Source organism: Sturnira hondurensis, unplaced genomic scaffold (assembly GCF_014824575.4).
Source record: "Sturnira hondurensis isolate 20B ecotype Veracruz unplaced genomic scaffold, ASM1482457v3 Scaffold0021795, whole genome shotgun sequence".
In the NCBI taxonomy this organism is placed as follows: domain Eukaryota; kingdom Metazoa; phylum Chordata; class Mammalia; order Chiroptera; family Phyllostomidae; genus Sturnira; species Sturnira hondurensis.
The window spans coordinates 13,189,331-13,200,623 of NW_028094426.1; the positions used below are offsets into that span (position 1 = coordinate 13,189,331).

The 11,293-nt window shown below is 41.1% G+C and overlaps 1 pseudogene; it reads right to left on the bottom strand.

The window, feature by feature from the left end:
• Positions 1–11,293, bottom strand: part of LOC118978416 (60S ribosomal protein L4-like) — a 47,613-nt pseudogene that overhangs the window by 35,887 nt on the left and 433 nt on the right.

Here is an 11,293-nt window from a genome sequence, read left to right on the forward strand (position 1 = left end):
CCTTGTTCTTATTTAGTTTGAATATCAAAATAAATACACACTCAGATTTACACTGGCAAATATTGCTACTTTATGATACTTTTTGTATTACACCCATATTTTTTCTTCAATATTGTGACCTTACCATCTGGAAGTCAAAACTCTGATGGCACTTGACTGATCTTTCTCTCTTGCAATTTCATTAGGAGCGAGGTCTTCTTTACCCTCTCAAACTTCTCCATTCTCAATTTCTATTCCAAAGTTTCCATGTTAGGAAACTATCAAAATCAAATTAAACAGCTATCTCCTTAAAATGAGTCCTGATTAGATTATTACAGTGAACAATTAAGGACGCTAATAGTGATCAAGTGAAAATCTGACTAAGAGGCAGAATTCAAACTAAAGAGAAGGAACATTGATTTGTTTTATTATTTCATGAAAAAGTTAATTGTTGTTCAATTATGGTTGTCCCCATTTTTCCCCTATTGCTCCCCCCTGCCCACCTCCTCTCTAGAGGAGAATTTTGAAGAGAAAAAGCTGAAGAAGACATCTATTGGGTGCTTTTCCTTTAGTCTTTTTTGTTGCTGTTGTTGAGGATTTATTTTCCAGAATTATCATATCTACCCCCAAAATCAGACATTAGATCTTCTACACAAGAATTCAGATTATATACTGCATGGGCTTTTCCTAAACAAGTGAGGACATAAAAGAAAGTAATAAAGAGGGAGAACATAAATGGGGAAAGTGGGTTAAAACAGGGAGAAAAAGAGACATAATCTGTGCAGAGAGAGACAAAAGAATGTTTTTTAGGAAAGAAGAAAGTGTACTTTATTAATTGTTTCAGAGCGTTAGTTCCAAAGTGTTATAAAACAACATTTCACACAGCTGCTTGGTTTCTTCTCCAAGGGTCCCAATTGGAAAGATATCAATATCTTACAGTGGCCAGAGAGCCTTGCTCAGTTGACTTATTTCTGAGGTGAGTTCAGAATGTGTACAAATTTCTCTGCATATTTTTTACATTTTACCAACTTCCAGTTACATACTTAATTAAAGAGGAGAGTTAAAAAAAACACAAGACCCAATGCCAGAGAATGGGAATTTTTTTCTAACAGAATTGTGTAGTACAAAAAGCTGAGCGTGTAAGGAGACTTGGGTTTGGTTCTAGCTGTTGCCAATGAATCGATGCTATAGTTTGAGAAAGCTGGAGACCTTCCTGATTCTCACTTGTAAAATGAATAGGGTTGAAATGGATACTTTCTAACATTTCTTTCCAGTCTTTATTTATCTATGATACAATTTTTTCAAGTTCTTCAACCAAAAGTAAGCCAGTCTGCTAGTCTTTAGAGAAACATCAAGAATTTATCTAGATAGTTTAGATAAAAACAGTAGAAGAAAGAATAACACAACAAAGTCTTTCAGGAGCTGAAACTTTTATATAAAAATGAAGGTATGCTGAAATAATCATGTTTTTAAAAATCTTCTGTGCATTTTAAAAACTTCCCAGTAATTGCTATCCCCTCCGAATAACCTCAGATGTAGAGGTGCAACATTTTCCAAATCCTAAATCCAGCTTCCCATAGAAGATGGTTAAGTCACAGGCAGTCCCCTACTCCTCTCAGTTTTCTTACTGAAAATAAAGAAAGGTCATTATATCTGCACTTTGGTATAGCACTATATATATATACAGGGTCCAGCAGAAGTAGCGCCTGCATGAGTGTGGTTGGTGGGGTAACAACATGGGTGTAATCATTTATAGTTTTCATTTGAACACTTTACCTACAATGTCATACGATGTGCTTAAGTGTGATATTGTTATATTACAGAATTTCATGCATATGATTTTATAATAAAAAAGCAGCATTGTTTGTGCCGAACCCTGTATTAAAGATAATAAAGGAAAGAGTATGTCTGCAAAGGCAGCGGTAGCATAGAAGAGATACTGTAAATTAACTTTGTTTCTATACCCTGAAGCTTATCAGTGACACCATCATATAGCTACTCAGAATTATGGAATAATGGTTCATGTAAACTCCTTGGTTATTATATGCTATAGGAAGTCAAGCAAGACCAACAGGTAGCACTGTACTGATGGATTGTCACAGACTGATGTGCGGTCCAAATGAAAGGGCCAGAACTTTTCCACAGTGGGCTTCTGGAGAATCGCTCAGTGTAAGCTTCTAGTTGCCTAGGAGACTTGTGCAACTCACATGGTAGCCACCAACCATACGGATCACTTTAAATGTGGCAAGTCCAAAATGAGATGCGCTGTAAGTTTAAAATGTACACCAGAGTTTGAAGACAAAACAAGAAAAAAGGAATGGGAAATATATCATTAATAATTTTATATTGATTAAATATTAAAATGGCAACATATATTTTGGACATATGGTGTTAAGTAAAATGTATGAAAATTAATTTAATTTATTTCTTTTTACTTGTCTATTTTGGCTGCCAGAAGTATTTTTTTAAATATCTTATTTATTTATTTTTAGAGAAAAGGGAAAGGAGAAAGTGAGAGAAACATCAATCACTTGGTTGCCAGAAATTTTAAAATTGGATGTGTGGGTCATATTTGGGATTCAAATTATATTTCATTTGTACAGTGCTGGTCTGGACCATAAGGTCCTTGAATAATAGGGTTTTCTGGTCTTGATTTGTATGCTGATTACACCTAATGTGATCAATAAATGTGTTGAATGCATTATCAGCGAATGCCAAACAGAGTCTTATAATCAGGGTACCCTCTCGACCGAACATCACAAAGATCATGAAAAAACTTTGGCTTTCTTAGTCCTCTACTTTAGTATTTCCAACTGACCATTTCCTTTCTGTGTTGTTTTAGCATCAAGCAGGTTTAGATTAAATACTTCACTGTTTATCAGTGTTCCCCATAGACATCCCATCGATGTCTATCATTGATGTTTATCCTCTATTATCATTACTAATAGAGTGATGCTTCCATACTTTGAGCTCTAGTCTCTTGAATGGATTCAAGTCTCCTCAGTCTTATTGGTCTACTAATTGCATTTTTTTTCCCTTAGGGAGATATGCTGGGTAGTCCTTTCTCAACTCAGCACCTACCTTAGCTTTCTCAAAGGCAAAAACTACATTTCCTAGAACGCCTTCCCTCTACGGTTCTAGGCCTGAGTCTGTAAATGAGAGGCACTTGTTCAAGAGTTAGAAAATGGGAGAGAAGGAGACCATTGTTTTCCAGAGTCAGTTACAGGAAGATATGTGTGTAGATGGAGGTTCAACACTGCTTCCAGATAAATTTCTTGAAGAACTTCTGCATCTACGTCGCTGACTGAGACGGCTGATGTGGGTGGACTCACAGTGAAGCTAATAAAGTTTAAACTTGAGGGCTCCTTTCTTGCATGGATACTTTCTAGGATTCTGGAAGTGTTTTTTTTTTATTTTTTTTAATTATTTTATTTTATTTTTATTTTTTTATTTTTTAATATATTTTATTGATTATACCATTACAGTTGTTCTATTCCCCCCCTTCATTCCCCTCCACCCGCACACTCCCTCCCCCACCCTTCTCCCCCCCTTAGTTTATAACCACGTGTCTCAAGTTCTTTAGGTTCTATATTTCCCCCACTATTCTCACCCTCCCCCCTATCTATTTTCTACCTACCATCTATGCTATTTTCTGTGCCTTCTCCCCCCTTCTCCCCCTCCCACTCCCCTGTTGCTAACCCTCCATGTGTTCTTCATTTCTATGGTTCCACTCCTGATCTAGCTGTCCTCTTGGTTTGCTTTTGTTTTAGGTGTGGTTGTTAATAACTGTGTGTTTGCTGTCCTTTCACTGTTCATATTTTTCATCATCTCTTTCTTATATAAGTCCCTTTAGCATTTCATATAATAAGGGCTTGGTGGTGATGAACTCCTTGAACTTGACCTTATCTGAGAAGCACTTTATCTGTCCTTCCATTCTAAATGAAAGTTTTGCTGGATAAAGCAATCTTGGCTGTAGGTCTTTGGATTTCATGACTTGGAATACTTCTTTCCAGCCCCTTCTTGCCTGTAAGGTCTCTTTTGAGAAATCCGCTGGCAGTCTGATGGGTACTCCTTTGTAGGTGACTGTCCCCTTATCCCTTGCTGCTTCTAGGATTCTCTCCTTCATTTTAATCTTGGCTAATGTAATTATGATGTGCCTTGGTGTGTTCCTTCTTGGGTCCAACTTCTTTGGGACTCTCTGAGCTTCCTGGATTTCCTGGAAGTCTATTTCCTTTGCCAGACTGGGGAAGTTCTCTTTTATTATTTGTTCAAATACATTTTCCACTCGTGGCTGTTTCCTTCCCCCTTCTGGTACCCCTATAATCCTGATGTTGGAGCGTTTAAAGATGTCCTGGAGGTTCCTAAGCCTCTCCTCATTGTTTTGAATTCTCATTTCTTCATTCCTTTCTGGTGGGATGTTTCGTTCTTCCTTCTGGTCCATTCCATTGATTTGAGTCCCATTTTCCTTTCCATCGCTATTGGTTTCCTGGATATCTCCCTTCATTTCAATTAGTTTAGCCTTCATATGTTCCTCCAATTTGTGACTGTACTCTACCAATTCTGTGAGCATCCTGGTAAATAGTGTTTTAAATTGGGCTTCTGAGAGCCTGGCAATCTGTTGGTCGCTTAGAGTTATTGGCTCTGGGACTTTGAGTTCTTCTTGAGCCATCCTTTGGGCTGTTTGTGCCTGTTAAGTAGCAGGAACGGAGCCCAAGGTTTTCACCAGAGCAGGGCAACTCAGTCGCTGGGTTGTGACGTCATATGTGGGGGCGGGGTCAAAGAGGGACAATGGCTTCCCTCCGGCACCCGCCGCCGCTGCCACTGCCGCGACCCCCACCAGCACCGCAGCCACCACCGTCACCAGGGCCACGCGCCCCACTCCTCGGCATGCGAGTGTGCCACCGCTGTCAGCCCTCCACCACTGGGTTTGCCCCCTGGGGCCTGTGTGGTCCGTCTCACTGCACGCGAATGTGCGACCTTGGTCAGTCTGCCCTGACTAGTTCTGGGCTGCCTGCGCTCCTAGGTCTGCCCTGCCTGACCCAGCTCCACTGCTGGTTCCACCTCTTACCGTCCTCGTTGAACGGTTCGTAGCTGTCGGACTTCCATATAATTCGGTTTTCTGGCCTCTGGGTGTGTGTTAGTTCACCAAAACTTTTGTTGTATCCAAACTTGGTTGTGGGAGAAGGCAGTGTTTCCACCTATGCCTCCATCTTGGTGGAAGTGGAAGTGGTTTTTATATACATAATTTTATCCCATTTCTTGTTAAAGGGAGCTCTATAAATTGCATAAGCTATAAGGTTCACAAAACTTGGCTCTAGTCCAGAATGGTTAAGAGCCTTCCAGAGATCTTGTGACTCTAGTGGCTTGAAGATGCTCCTGAGAGCTACCGGCTTTGGGGCTGGAGTTAGAAATCTTCAGTGGAGCCTCTGACTTTCTCTTCCCCTGCCTGCCCTTCCCAACAGTTGTGCAAGTTCTAACCCCCAAAGGCCACTAGGAACTGAGTGGCTTTTGTCTGCCTGAGCATATCAGTCATTGCTTAAAACGACTGCTGTGCTACCACTGGTGCCTCTCAAGCTGCTACCCCAGTGCTGGAGCTCAGAGTGGGTGAGTCTGAGTAGCTGGAGATACCGATACAAGAATTGCTCAAAACCCCGTTATCGATAGGAATGTAGCCATGAGCGATAGCACAACACAGAGGAAGATATGGAGAATAAGATGAGTTGGTGCTTAGAGGCAACCTTTCAATTCACTACCCAGCCCGCAGGTAGAGTGCTTGAGCAGACTGAGTCAGTCCTTAGCCCTCTGTGTCTTGTGTGGAATCTGCCATGGAAGATTATGGTGATGCCGCACTTTAATTCAGGAAGACCACTCCAAAAGAGTGTAGGATTCCTTCTCCAGTGCGATGCTGAATCTGATTCCATGTAATATGGCTTAAATGATGCAATTACAAATCCACACATAGTCTAATACATTGGAAGCCAATTTTGATCAACCTTTTTTTGTATCCTGATTTTTTTTTGGAATTCCCTTGCTGCTTGTAAATAGCATTTCAATTTTACATTAGACTAAATACATTCCTCTCATTGAAACTCACTGCTAAGTACTATATCCAAACTAGAAAAGATACATATTTTTTCTTGAAAGTGAAAAACTAAAGCTTGGGTTTAGTACTTCTAGTCAGGATGGTGACATAAGCAGACATGGCTAACATCTTTGCATAAACACAGCAAAATCACAACTAAAATATATAGAACCATCACTCAGAACCATCAGAAATTGAGTTGAATGGAAGTCTGAAAACTACAGAACTGAAGAAACCATTTCCATCCAGACTGGTAGGAGGGGCATGGAGGCAGAATGGGCTGGCCCCACACCCTTGTGGGTATAGATTTGGAAAGGATATCTCTGGAGCAAGGAGTCCCAGACCCACCAGGCCCCCCTACCCAGATTTCCAGTGCCAGGAAGATAAGTCTCCACAACTTCTGACTGTGAAAACCAGCAGGGATTGAGTTGGTGGAGGAGGCCGATGGACCCCTAAGCAGTTCTTCCTGGGGAACCCGCACAGGGACTCACCTTCTCGGACTTGCTCCCTCTGAGCTCCAGCACCAGGGCAGCAGCTAGAAGGGTGCCAGTGGTCCATAGGGAGAAACTGAAGCATCCCGCATCAGAGCAAGGAGAGGCTATTGTCCTTTTGCTGAGCCCTCCCCTCAGAGTGCTAGTGGATTCAATGTGTCACATCTGAGACTCCATCAACCTGGCTAACACTGTGGAGATCCACAGAGGCTCTACCCCACCGACTTAAGGGGCCACCCAAGCTGCCTTTCCATAGGAATGACTGGCCTTGGCTCCTAAATCCTATCAAACAAGCAACAGCTGGCTTCAGTGAGCTCTGGAGGCAGCCAGATAAGAGTCACAGCTTGGCTTTGTCTGGGAATCTCCAAGTCCAGCACAGGTAGCAGCTGTCTCAGATTGCTTTATAGCTCAGGGAGGGTGCCCCAGGCAAAACACAGGTCAGGACTGACCTTGGCTTGCATCACCCAGAAAACCCTAGGACCAACATACCTAGTGGACAGCTACAGACCATGTGAGAGTACCACCACCCTGCCCCCGCACAGCTGATCCTCAATCGAGGGTGAGGATTGATGGCCAGTGGTCACAGTCAATCCTTGTAGCTGACCGGCCTGGGTAAATCCCTCCCATTGAAATGCCAACGGTAACCAAGGCTTAACTACAAGAGGAGGGTGTACTCAGAGCACATAGAGGGCGCACCTCAAGTCCCCAGCTTGGGTGATAAGGGAGGCTGTGCCACTAGACTCTGCAGGACACCAAGTACATTAAGCCACACTATCAAGACACAGAGTGAAAGAACCTCTACCTAATACATAGAAACAAATACAAGGAGTCTGCCAAAATGAGGAGACAAAGAAACATGGCCCAAATGAAAGACCAGGTTAAAACTTCAGAAAAAGAGCTCAATGAAATGGAGAGCACCGATCTGTCAGATGCAGAGTTCAAAATACTGATTATAAGGATGCTCAAGGAACTTAGCATAAACATAAACATCACCAAACATAAAAAAGACCCAGTCAGAAACAAAGGATACACTAATTGAAATAAAAAGCAATTTACAGGGAAACAACAGTAGAGCGGATGAAGCTATTCTACTTAAATCAATGTGCCAGAATCAAATCAATGATTTGGAACATAAGGAAGTGAAAAACAACCACACATAACAAGAAAAAAAAATCCCCCCCAAATTAGGATAGTATAAACAGCCTCTGGAACAACTTTAAGAGGTCCAAAAATCACTTCACAGGGGTGCCAGAAGGAGAAGAAAAAAAAGCAAGTAATCGGAAATCTATCTGAAAAAATAGGGAAAGAAAACTTCCCTAATTTGGTGGGGGAAATAGATGTGCAAGTCCAGAAAGCACAAAGTGTCCCAATTATGATGGATGCCAAGAGACCCACTCCAAGACATATCATTATTAAAAAGCCCAAAGGTTAAAGACAAAGAGAGCCTCTTAAACGCAAGAGAAAAGAACTTATTTTTCAGAAAGTCACCAGATGGGAGGGAGAGGGGGAGAATGGGTGAAGAGATGAGGGGATTAACAAGTATAAATTGGTAGTTAGTGAATAGTCATGGGAATATACAGTATATTATAGGAAAAGGAGTAGCCAAAGAACTTATATGCATGACTCATGGACACGAACAACGGTGGCCTGAGGGAGTGGGGGGCTGCCTAGATAGAGGGGGCAAAGGGGGAAATCAGGAAAACTGTAATAGCATAATCAATATACAATAAAAATGACTATTGTCAATTATTATATCATGATTCTTCTTTTGTTCCACTTAAGCTCCAATTTAATTAATAACATTTCTTTACACTGGAAATGATAGAAAAACACCACATGAAAAAAAGCCTTAGACTAAGCTTCATCTTGATCAACATCGAACACTCACCATGCACTGCTTTGGCAGCTGGTGTGTACTTCGTAAACATATGCTAATGAGCATGTGCACGAATTAGTTGAGTGACGGAATGGATGACTTTATGAGTATTTGTAGCCACGTTGTTTCCTACTTATGATTATTAAAACAATAGAGATCATGTTTGCTCTAACTAATTCTCTCTAGATTTAGCACAATATCAAGAACTCCCAGCTGCTCACTGCTTTTTTTGGATGAAAATAAGTAGATTCGGGAGCCATTCCAGGACAAATTCTAGGAAATTCCAGGATGCATCTGTAATTACTTTAGGGCCTTCCAGAGTTTGGAGGCTACCCATGTTAGTTATGACTTATCTTCCAAGGGGGAATATTGGTATATATATACATGTGTACATTCGAAGGGCTTGAATATTGGACCAGAGTTTAAAGAATTCAAGCTGTTTTTTCTTGCAGTCCAATTCTGCACAGTAAATAGCAATGATAATCATTTTGTTGGATAAGAAAGTCAGTGGCAAGTCCTCACCAGAATAAATCATGCTTCTAATTTAATTTTACAACTCTAATCTCTAAAAAAATCAAGAAATCATTTAACCATGTTTATAATTAGACCAGTGTGTTTTTAATTTAAAACAAATTTTAGACTAGCATTTAAAAAAGATTTTTATTTGTTTATTTTTAGAGAGAGGGGAAGAAGGGGAGAGAAGGAGAGAAACAATCGATCGGCTGCCTCTTGGATGCACATGTCCTGACCAGGGACCAAACATGCAACCCAGGCACGTGCCCAGACTGAGAATTGAACCATTGACCCTTCGCCTTGCAGGGTGACATCCAACCAACTGAGCCACACAGATGAGGGCTAGACCAATATTTTTCTTAACTATTCACAAATAAGAGGTCTGTCTAGAAAAAGTCCAGCCATTGTTAATATAACGAGAATGGTTTGTTCGACATCTATGTAACCTGGCAGACAAGGAGAGTGGACTGGAATGTGCATGCGTGGACAATGACAATTACACTGTGCTAGTCAGTGGGGGTGGGGGTAGACGCCATTGAGTGCCATGCACATTGTGTGGCCATTGCATCAAAATAACTGAGCGAGTAGAGCAACGAATCTGCAGCAGATTTTGCATTAAGCTTGAACCTTCCTCTGTGGAAACTATTTGGATGATTCAGAAGGCCACAGCTTTGGGCAATGGTTGATTGGCAGCTTCATCATCACAATACACCTGCTCGTGCATCCTGTTTGTGCAGAGCTTTTTTTGCAAAACATCAAATTGCCCAGGCAGTTCAGTCCCCTTGTAGCTCAGATGTGGCACTCTGTGACTTCTGCCTTTTCCCCAAACTAAAATCACCTTTGGAAGGGAAGAGATTTCAGACCATTGATGAGATTCAGGAAAATACTATAGGACAGCTGATGGTGTTTGGAAGAACTGTGTGAGGTCCCAAAGCACCTTCTCTGAATCGGACCGAGGCATCATTGTCCTATGTACGTTTCTTATATCTTGTATCCGTATGTTCTTCAGTAAAAGTCACTACTTTTCATACAACGTGGCTGGATACCTTCTAGACAGACCTTGTATGTAACATTACTGTATGCTCTATATAGCAGTCAAACTGATATATGGGTAACATTTAAGAGTATGTAATTTTTAAAAATATTGATGAAATGCATGGAAAAGTAAAAAATCTTGTATTTGATATTTTTTCTAAGACCAGATCAATTTCCTTTAATTAGTAGTTTTCATGACTGGATTGAGAAAGTACTAACGTAGGATGGTTTCGTAATTACTGATAATGAAGGCATTGATAAGTAATTCAGATTGGAACAATTTGGTCTTTTTGTTCTTATTTAGTAAACATGTACCGAATGCCAACTCTATACTCAGTGTTGTGCTAACCAGTGGAAACATAGTGAGTTACACTTGAAAGTTACCCTCCTGATGTGGAGCACACAGCCCCATAACATAACTCCAGGAAAAAATAAATAGGTAAGTGGTTTGGGGAAATAGGGAATGCCAAAAAAGGAGTTTTTGTGAGACCAGACACTGGAGTTACATATGATAATATCATCTATTTTCCATGGCACCTTTACGAAACTGTCGCCAAAGAGGGAGCTGCCTCTGCCATACTGCGCACAGGAACTCGGTGAACTCGGTTAAGAAAGAGCAGCACTAGGAATTTATACCCCACGTTTGCTTGGACCCTAGAGGCAAAGGAGGCCAAATAGTTCTGTGTTCCAGGTAGTTCTTGGGTACAAGTCGCACTCTTTCTGGTATGTGTTTACCATAACCCAGTTCTTTCTCTAAAGGCCACGTGGGCTCCTCCGACTGGGAATAACGTTTATTGGGCGAGGTCTCGCTGTATCTGTCATCCACGAGGTTAAGAGGGCTCCATTGCTTAAGCTTTCACCAGATGGTCTAGGCAATCGGAGCAAAAGATAGGAGGGTGTGGATTTATTTCAACTAAAGTATTAAAAACACATTAACAGCCCATTATTTGTTCTGTTAAATGGGTGTAAACTCCGATACAATAATTCTCTGAGGGTTGGACTTCAATTTTCTCACCTGTGGGTTATAGATGAAATTACCCACAAATTATCTTTCAAGAGTAAGTTGCCAGATGGTCTTAAGATTTTATCATTTCAATTCTTAACTGCTGTATGAAATGGTTTCTGCTTCTTGATAGATGTTGCATAAAAACAAGTGTTTGCGGGAGAGAAACGCAGCGTAATTTGGATGCCCTATTTTCCTCTGCTAAAGGTCAGTTTCAGGTGTCCTCGAGACTGTGAGGGACGAGATCCCTCGTTCCTCTCCAACAAAGGGACAGTAGAGTGGACTCCTCAGAACACTGCAGCGTGCAATGCAAA